The 10,095-nt window shown below is 33.0% G+C and overlaps 1 long non-coding RNA gene across 1 annotated transcript; it reads left to right on the top strand.

Annotated features, from left to right (window-relative positions):
- Nucleotides 1-321: 321 nt before the first annotated feature.
- Nucleotides 322-9,520, top strand: LOC140145644 (uncharacterized). Its single transcript, XR_011858110.1, has 2 exons — nt 322-3,403; nt 3,437-9,520. It is a non-coding gene; the product is annotated as an uncharacterized lncRNA (long non-coding RNA).
- Nucleotides 9,521-10,095: the final 575 nt, after the last annotated feature.

Raw genomic sequence — 10,095 nt, 5'->3', positions numbered from 1 at the left:
GTGGAAGATAGTGAACCTTTTACTAGCCTCAAGGTATATATTGAGGATAGTGCGGTTCTTATTTAATCAACTGTATGGCAGTACTGTGCTATATAGGTGGGATTTATTTAATATCATGTACTGCTATATAGCGGCGGATATCTATAAATATTCACGGAAATTCTGTGGAAGTTCAATCTTTGGGTTTGTCATTTTCATCCATGAAGGTTTCTTCTGCTTTGGTTTTAATGGTTCCCGGGAATTATGGTTCATTCTAATTTTAGATGTCTAGTTTTAGGTTTCCTGTTTCAGTATTTTTAATAGAAAGGATTTATACTTAAAAATTAAATTCAACATAAAGAAAGCAGAAAAAATATGTTCATGATTTAGAAATTTATTATAAAAAAAAGTAATTTACATGAGCATTTTAAAATGATTTCAACTTTGTTCTCGATAAAGAATGCCCTGCTACTGGAGATTTTTTTCAATGAGGACTTTTACAAACTGGTGCAAACAAACACCTGTGAATGTTAAAAGGGTAACAGTATTCCAAAGATAGCTGAGATTTCTGTGAATTGATTTAAAATTTACAATCTGTGTCATGCATGATGCAGATCGAGCCAGTGGTATGGCATTTCTATCAAGACGTTCAATACATCGATGGCATTTTATCATGACGTACACTACACACCACCCATCCCATACTATACCGGATTAGCACCGCTTTAGGTCACTCAGCGACGTATGATTAGTGTTATCTTGACCTCGCCACATAGTCGATACTTACAACGCTAGTCACATGACCCGATATGTCGATTGCTAAAGTGTGTAGTACAAGACTATCCCTGATGCGGTGAGTTTCCTTGCTACACCAAGCATGCATGCATGGATGGGAAATTGCAGTGTTAGGTTTTGGGTTGTGCTGTATTAGCCATCTAGTACAGTTACGTATGCTATTATGGATCAGGCAATCAATATAACAGCATGCTTTTACAGGTTATGGAATACACATAGTGTGACTTTAGGGTGGCGCAAAAAGAATCTATGCTGATTTCCTACATAAGATATATTATGAAAATAATGCTGTTTCTGTTAAGCGCTAAACAAAATAAACTCAGTAAAAGAGTAGAAATTAAATTTCAGATAAAAATGCCCAACGAAATTACATCTTGTTCACAATAGCATTGTGGGATACCATAAATGAACACACACTTTAATTTGTTGGTCTGATTTACTGTTAAGAACAATGGATTTAATTAATGGTATTGGTATCTATCATGAGACAGTAACTCTATACAAGCCATGCAAGCCATTATTGTATTAGACTCCTACACTGAGCAACAACATTATTTTTGTGACTTTTATATTTTCACAAATAAAATTTCACAAATTTACTATAACAATTAAAAACAAGTTGAAGTACAACAAATTTATGAATCTATCTATAACGACCAGCTGTTTAAAACTACTTCCTGTGAAAGAATTTGTGCGTAAAATGCATAAAAGTGATATGGTGAAGAAAGGTTCCGCAAATATTTTGAAAGTGTTTCTTGTACAATGTAATTATTAAAAACAAAGGGCTAGTATATCTACGTATTACTCAAGTTACTTAAGTCGATCTATCAATTAGTATTATCAAGCTAAATTTAGCACGTGGGCGTGTAGAGAGCACAATTTAAACTGTACTCCTCATACCAAGCCGACTGGGATATACATATAACCTATGCTTAGTTTCTTACTCGTACATACGTAGACTAGGAGAATAAAAAAAAGAAGCATGAGTGAGAACTCTAGCACTGCTGTTACCGTGGTAACAGCCACGTCAGCGCCTTCATGTCAGCCGTGAGGCCCGTTGGTGGATGTGCCGTAATTACAAGTCAAGTTTATGCAGAGATATTTACAAAACTAGAGGTGATAGATAGATGTTAGTGTGGATTAAATTTCTAGGAAGAGAAATCAAATGAAAATGTTTTGATAAAGGAAAACAACGACGGAAAGAACAACAGTTCTTGCTTACTCCTGAAATACATTCTATTTATGGCATTCTGTTTGAAAAATATAAATATGCCCATAATCTAGTCGCAATTTTCTGTTTCTTTTCTGCTCTCTGTGAAGCAAAAGTTTGAACTTTTTTTTTTCTGAATAAAAATTTCCATAAAAGCTGCAGAAATAAAATAATTAACTCTTTAATATTAAAACAGTTTAACAGTATGGTATAAAAAACAAATACGTTCCACAAATTTTAATACCAATTAATATCATTTTAAGCAAGAATTAGCATAAAAATTATTTGGTGTAATAAATACCATTCAATTGTTAATTAATTAGCTGTCTATGATTTGAATATAACAAATACCCGAATTGGTAATAATAGAATACAATAAAACAAGTGATCAGCAGTTAATTTCTGTTCTTTTTTGTTTTTTATTCCTTCTCCTTTTTTTTCAATAAAAGTGTTTTCAATTATCATTAAAAACTTAATATATTCCCCTTTATATGTTTATATTCTTCTCTTCAAATTGGTTTATTCCTCCAAGGTATTTAAAGAATACAAGTTACTAAATATATATCCAGCTTTCCACATATAGTTACACGAAAACACTTGTAAGTGTCAAATGAAATGTATTGACATTTACTGCAGCCTTCCCACTCATCAACCATTGTTTGTTCAAGCTTGCTCGGTCACTCAGTAGGTCATTGCGGAAATGTTATGATCATTTGCGTGAAATTCATCCAATCATGTTACAGACGGATCACAATGGCAACAGTATTTGAACTGATATACGAGCTTGATAAAATCGATGGACAATATTATGATCATCATATTACCATGGAATTACAACTGACAATTTTGGATATGGGCTATTCCACTTAAAATACACACTACCTCTGTGGAAGATTTTGGAAATAACTGCCACATGGGGAAAATGAATTTCAAATGGAATGAGCACATTATGCAGCTCCGTTTGAATTTTATACACCCTCTGAGAAAGATTTAACATGAATCTTCCCTGAGGGAGAGTGAGTTTCAAATGGAGCTGCTAATGTGTGTTAATTCCATTTGAAATTCATACACCCCCTGTGGAAGATATTTTCAAAATCTTCCATGGGGAGTGTGGATTTTAAATGGAATAGCCCAATGGAAGCATGATCATTATGGAATGTATCCAATCATATTATTGTTGAATCATAAGAGGAGTAATATTTGATATGAAAAATTAATTGCTCAGATCAAACATTTGCTCATTGTATCTAGATGATATTTTGATTATTTTTTCTTTTGATATGAAAAGGCAAGGAACAGAAAAGATAATTGGATTTCAAAGAAAATGTATTTTTGGTGATGAATCTGATGAAAAACTGTCCAGTCATTTACCCACAATTAATTGGCGAGTGTAAGAGGCAATGACCTATACATGTACAGGTTGTCAAAACCCGAACAAATCAAAATTTAAAGGTTGATAGCCTAGCTGTAATTTGTGAAGGAATATTGGTGAATTCTTAATGATTACTCAATAAATTAAATATCCAATTTAGCTGCAACAAATATTGATATAAATTAAGGTACACTGAATAAAGGGCAACTTTTACTTTATGCATACAGTCATGTAGTTACTGGTCTCAGACACCACCTGCAAGTCTCATAAAAATGTTTGCAATCAATGGATGTGAATTGACTGCATATTATAGTTCAACATCATGATGAATTCTAATTTGTGAGCTATGACAAAAACATCTTGAAAAAAATTTGTTCACTCTTTTGCATTTGCAAGTGGTGATGTTATATTAACATACAATGGTATAATGGGGTCAAAAGCTATAAATCTAGATAACCTATGTATCTATTAATTTAAGAAGCATTGGGCTAATCCAGTTGAAATCCATACACCCTCTATTGAAGATATGACCTTAATCTCCCACACGGGAGGTGTAGATTTAAAATGGAATTACCCATTCAGGTAACCCCATTTGAAATTCACATTCCCTGTGTGGACTCAATTTTGGTCATGTCTTCCACAGGGTGTATGGATTTCAACTAGAATAGCCCATTTAACTTGCCAGAGTATTGAAAAACTTGGCCACAAATGTCAAATATATTCCTATTTATTGTGGACAAAAATATTATAGTATTTATATCGATGGAATCGTCCAAAAGGAGGTGGAATCCCATCATTTGAAAAACAAAGGCAATACTGGTGTTGTGTGCATGTTATACCACCCTTGTATAGAAATGGAATAGTCCAGTAGGATATAAAAATAGAGTAGCTGCATTTAAATATGGCTCTTTGCTAAATCAGAATTAATTTAGCTCAAGAAACAAGCACTTGTGGTTCACATGATAGTTTTATCCGGATGATACCATTTAAATAAAACCTATGTGTTCATAATTCAAATAATTAAGAAAAAGAAAAAAAATATTGGGTCTAAAGCATACACCAATCACACCAAAACCAGCGCTACTCTATTTTTGTACCCAAATTTGGATGGTAATTGATTGGTAGGTGGTAGGACTATGTACAGGGTGTTGAATTCAACTACCGTTGATGTCGTAGTTGTTGTGTACATTTAACTAGATAACCACCCTGTAGAATTCATCTACCTTTGTTTTCTTTTTTTAGTCAAGTATGTCAGAGTTAGCCACATACACTTTTCTCACAAGTAAGAAGAAAAAAAGAAACATAAAAAATGTTAAATAAACATATTTGGAGTGCTAATAGTTATAACTCAAAATATAGGTAATGTACAACTGTTGTTAAACTGGAGGAAAATTCATGAAGATGTATTATGTATGTATTTATATATAGGCATATATATATTTGCCTGTTGAATGTGCACAGTTGCCACACAGCTTTATTTCAGTGTTTGTGAATTTGCCTCCAGACAGTAGACATTTATTTAGTAACTGTTTTGTTTGTTCATTTTTATCAAGATAGCCTAGGTCTATTCCAGTTGAAATCTATACATCAAGGCACTATGGAATACATGACCTTAATCTGTCACACAGGGGGAGTGTGAATTTCAAATGGGAATACATAAAATGGGTGACTCCATTTGAAATGCACACTCCCTGTAGACTAAGGTCATGTCTTACATATGGGGTGTATGCATTTCAACTGGAACAGCCCATTGGAGTAACAATTTAAAGTCAGTTGAGAAAGTACACTGTCAAAATGTTGGAGAAATTTTGCTCAAAGTTGGTTCAACTATGAGCAATTGTTGGGTAAAAAACATCTTGTTTGAATATAATATGAAATATTTTACCCAACATTGGACTTGTTCATTCATCATTGGGTAAGAATTACTCGAGTGTTTCTAACAGTGTAGCATGATTACTGCACACATACGTTTACCAGTAATTAAGAGAATGGCAATCAGGGGCTGCACTTTCTAACGTTAGAGTAGCAATGATATATGTGGACATGGGGTATTCCAGTTGAAATCCATACACCCCTATGGAAGACATGACCTTAATCTTCCACACAGGGGGTGTGACTTTCAAAAGGGGTAACCTAAATGGGTCACTCCATTTTCAATTTAGACCCTTGTGTCTCCTGAAGGGGTATATGACTTTCAACTGGAATAACGCATTGCATAGATAAAATCTGTGTACTTCCTATTAAAAAAAAAAAGTGAATTCAACAACATGCAAATTTTTGAGAAAGTTTCTTGTAAGGAAATGCAAATTAAGCAAATTTATAAACTAGCCAAAATTACTGGAAGTACGCAAATATTATCTTGTCTAAAACTCTAAATTGTCATTTGCTTTTAACAGTTGAAAATGCTTCCCCAGTCAATTATTGTGTCAAAAACGCAATTGTATAATATCCGATCTTGTTATTAAGAATATAACTCATAAAATCAGATATCTTTATGAAAGTAGTCCTATATTGTAGAAACTATTCTTCATCAATACTTTGACTATTTCAATTTATGAAACAAAACAAGTTCCTGCTACATTGGACTAGTTCACATCAAACCAATCTCAGCATTGTACATCAACAGCGCTGTATATTTTCCTTCTAAATAGTAGGCCTATACAATAGTACAGTACATGTATTGTATGGCAAATTTTGTCTAAAACATAGCAATGCCAACAACAGTTTTTATGTATTCCTTGTCCAAGGTTCTTCAGACTTTCAAATACTGTATTTAGCATGGTGATCAGCTTGGGATCAAATTCTAGTCGGACTATTCCAGTTGAAATCCATACACCCCTATGGAAGACATAACTATAATCTTCCACACAGGGAGTGTAAATTTCAAATGGGGTTACCTGAATGAGTTACTCCATTTGAGATATACACCCCCTTTGTTTGTGATTAAGGTCATGTCTTCCATAAGCGGTGTATGGGTTTCAACTTGAATACCCCGCTATGATTGTCTAAGATATAATATGAGCCTTGTGTATTGTACAAGCATATACATATACAAAAGGTAAAAAAAGTATCTGAAGAACTTTGAACATCGTTTTTGGCTTCTTTAATGACTGTATGTGAAAGAGAGTTGATGTAGGAACTAATATCTGCCCTATCCCAAGTAAAACAAGAAATGTCTTTAAAAAAGACAATGCCATGGATGAAGTTTATCTACTAGATGCTGCCTTTTACTTGGAAGCAAATAGATTACAAAATCTGCTTTCCAAATGCAATAGCCCTATCTGCTGTGTTGTTTACATGTCTACCCCCTAAGGAAGACATGACCTTAATCTCCTAAACAGGGGTGTAGATTTCAAATGTAGTCACCCATTCAGGTAATCCCATTTGGAATTCACACTCCCTGTGTGGGAGATTAAGGTCATTTTTTCCACATGGGTGTATGGCTTTCAATTGGAATAGCCAATTATGAAACACCTGTATCATGTAAAAAGGCAGCGTCCATTTTGTAATTTATTTGCACAAACATTTTACTTGAGGGCAGCTATAGGTTTACTTAAGGGCAGCTATAGGCTATAGAACAGTGACTTAGAAGCTTATTGTTTATCATATTTATTATTTGGTAGATATTCTAAAAATCTAAAAATATATAAAAAGCCAAAAAGAGTCTGATATCTGTAACCTAGGTATCCTTAACAGGAGGAGGTGATGACATTTACATTTTTTCATGAATATTCATTAACCCACTATGATGTCATTGTGTGTAGATGCTTTGTTTCCAAGTATATTATAGTATTTTGCAATTATGAAGATGTTAGCTATTTGCTTTACCAATTCACTATTTGCTCATATCCCATGGTGCACCTTGATTTTAACTTCTAAATATGTTACAGAAACAAAAATGGCAGACAAGAAATGTCGCTAATTTGTACCCAATTCTGGGTGAAAATAAACTTATTTTATATGTATGTCAACATGTAGGCCTAGTCATCCGTGAACATATTTCTAACATATTAAACTTACACCTCGGCTAATTGGTACTTCACAGTGTGACATTAATGGAAAGAAAAGTGCAAATGTTTGTCATATTTCCGCACAGATTTTGACATATTGGTAAACATCAATCTCTTACACAAGACATATCACACGCTTGATTTCACAATAAGGTTATGTGACATATTTAGAAGTTAAAATCAAGATGCACTCTGGGTAATGGGCAAATGGAGAATATATAATTTTATTACAAACTGATGAATTGATGTATGTATACTTATCAAAAATTCAGTTTAGTTTGTAATAATTAAACAAAGATATTAAAAATGTATAAATTTGTGTATTATTATCATAGTACTATATTATTATTATTATTACTCCCAATAATTACTAATGAAGAAAACAATTCATTGTTGTTATGTGGACATACTACTGTACAAGTGGAATTTTCGAGTACATATATTTTCACGCTCTTCTGTTAAGCTTGCCTGAAATAAAAACACACAAAATATAATTTATACACCAAATATAATTTTTTTAGTGTGTATGTAGACACTTGAAATGAGTGAAAAACAGCGACACTTAAAATGGTTGCAGCGTGAAAATTTAATTCTGTGAAAATTACCACTTGCACAAATTAGATAGAGAAGTTTATATTTATTATATGTACATGTAGTATGTATGTAGTGTACAGTGGAATGATTATATTGACCAAAAAATATTTTCCGCTCTAGCTAATTAAGTCACCTATTGATCTTGCTTTGTTTGTTACTTCCCTTCCATGCATTATATGAACAGCGGTTAGTCAGCGGTGACATTCTACAGCAGTAAGTCAGTGGTGTATTTTACAGCAGGTATTGTCAGCGATGACAAATTCACTTCCATTTCCATGGTGTTACAGGGTTGCTCCGTATTATGTTGTAAAGATGATATTTTTGTGTTTTATTATTTGCACACTTAAAGCTTCTGTAAATTAAAAAATAAAACTGCCAAAAAAGATATATGGGGATTTCTTTTAAAATACCTATTACTCTGAAAATAAACTCAATATTACACACAATTATTGTTAGAAATTTAAGTGTGAAAATATGTGTATGCAAAAATTAACATCTTTAGATATTATATTTCAAAAAAAAAAAAAGGTATTGTTATTTCATTCTGCAAATTATCTTTTTTGTCTTTCAGTGTAGATCTTTCCAATATATGCATTCCTATATGATAAAAATACAGTCATGTATACGAGCTCTTCATCTCCATCATATGCTATTCTAATTAAAAAACACTATTTATATATATATATATAGTCTGGCAGGGAATGTTGTGACCTTTGACCTTCATCAGCAAACCTGAAGGTATTACTTGGTTGGTTTCAATTCAGTTTGTGATACCATAATTATGATACAATGTATTAAGGTTTCAGGAGCCTGTTTGTGGTGTGGAACCTGTAAGCCACTATGATAGCACGGAAACTAGATTGACTCAATCAATAATGTATTCATCATCAATGATAGCATACTAAATGAGATGCTGTATAAGTGGACATTTTCTTAGTACGTATTTTTCGTGCTTTTCGCACGCAGCACAGCTACCACGAAAATAAAACACAAATATTCTCTTTTAATATATAGGTCTATGTAAGAAAACCCAAAATTGCGAAATTAAAAACAATGTAGTTCAAAATCTGCAAAGTGCAAAAAATTACATGCACGAAAATTCCCACTCTTACAGTATAACAAAATTTCCCAGTGGACGATATATGTTAATTTCTGTATCAGTATGCTTCAAGTGGGCTGTTCCAGTTGAAATCCATACCCCTATGGAAGACACAACCTTAATCTCCCACACACAGGTGCAGATTTCAAAAAGAGTCACCCATCAGGTTACTTAATTTGAAATTCATACTCCTTGTGTGGAAGATTAAGGTCATGTCTTCCATAGGGGGTATATGTTTCAACTGGACTAGTCCAGTGAGATTTAATATTCATTTCTTGGGTATCTAATCATTTGTAATCAATATGTAAGAAAATATTAATTACTGTTAACCACATGGCGATAATTTGCATATTTTCATTCAACCAACTCGACTAAAAAGCTACTAAAAAAACCATCAGGTGAATTATGAGTGCTTAACTTCTACAATGTGTTTGTGAACACTGTAATATATAGTACTTAAACATTTTTTTGTTGTGCAATCAAGCACAAGCCCGAGCACAAGTCGTCATTTTTAATTTAATAATGAAATCTCATTCCTTGCCATTTTGCAGAATACAATGTTCTGAAAATCACATCACAAATGGACATTCAGTTCATTTTATGTACCACAAGAATTGCCCTTGAATTTTTTTAGTAAGAATAGTTTACAATTTTGCCTAGCCACCACCATGTTCTTGCATAAATGTGTATGAATTTATTGATACATTTGTATTCATTATAAAGTATTCTATTTCCGCACATAGTTCTCTGTAAATGAAGTTGCTCTCTTCACACTAAATATCAAGCAGTTTGTAGCATTATGGCACTGCCCAAAAATGTTGAATTCATACTTGCAAATCATCGTAAATACCAAAATTTCTATTGTTGGTATGCGGTTAAATGGCTGTTTCTACCGAGGTGGCGGCAGCCAATACATTTTTATTTGATATGTGAATAGAAGTAACATTTAGGGTATGGGTTATGTTGGAGTGGGTATTTGACCAGGCTTGAGTCACAGGTGCTATTATTGCACAATAAACTGTATGGAATATACATC

The sequence above is a fragment of the Amphiura filiformis genome, chromosome 2 (genome assembly GCF_039555335.1).
Source record: "Amphiura filiformis chromosome 2, Afil_fr2py, whole genome shotgun sequence".
Lineage (NCBI taxonomy): Eukaryota > Metazoa > Echinodermata > Ophiuroidea > Amphilepidida > Amphiuridae > Amphiura > Amphiura filiformis.
The sequence above is the reverse complement of the archived record's forward strand: the minus strand, read 5'-3'. Positions and strand labels throughout refer to the sequence as shown.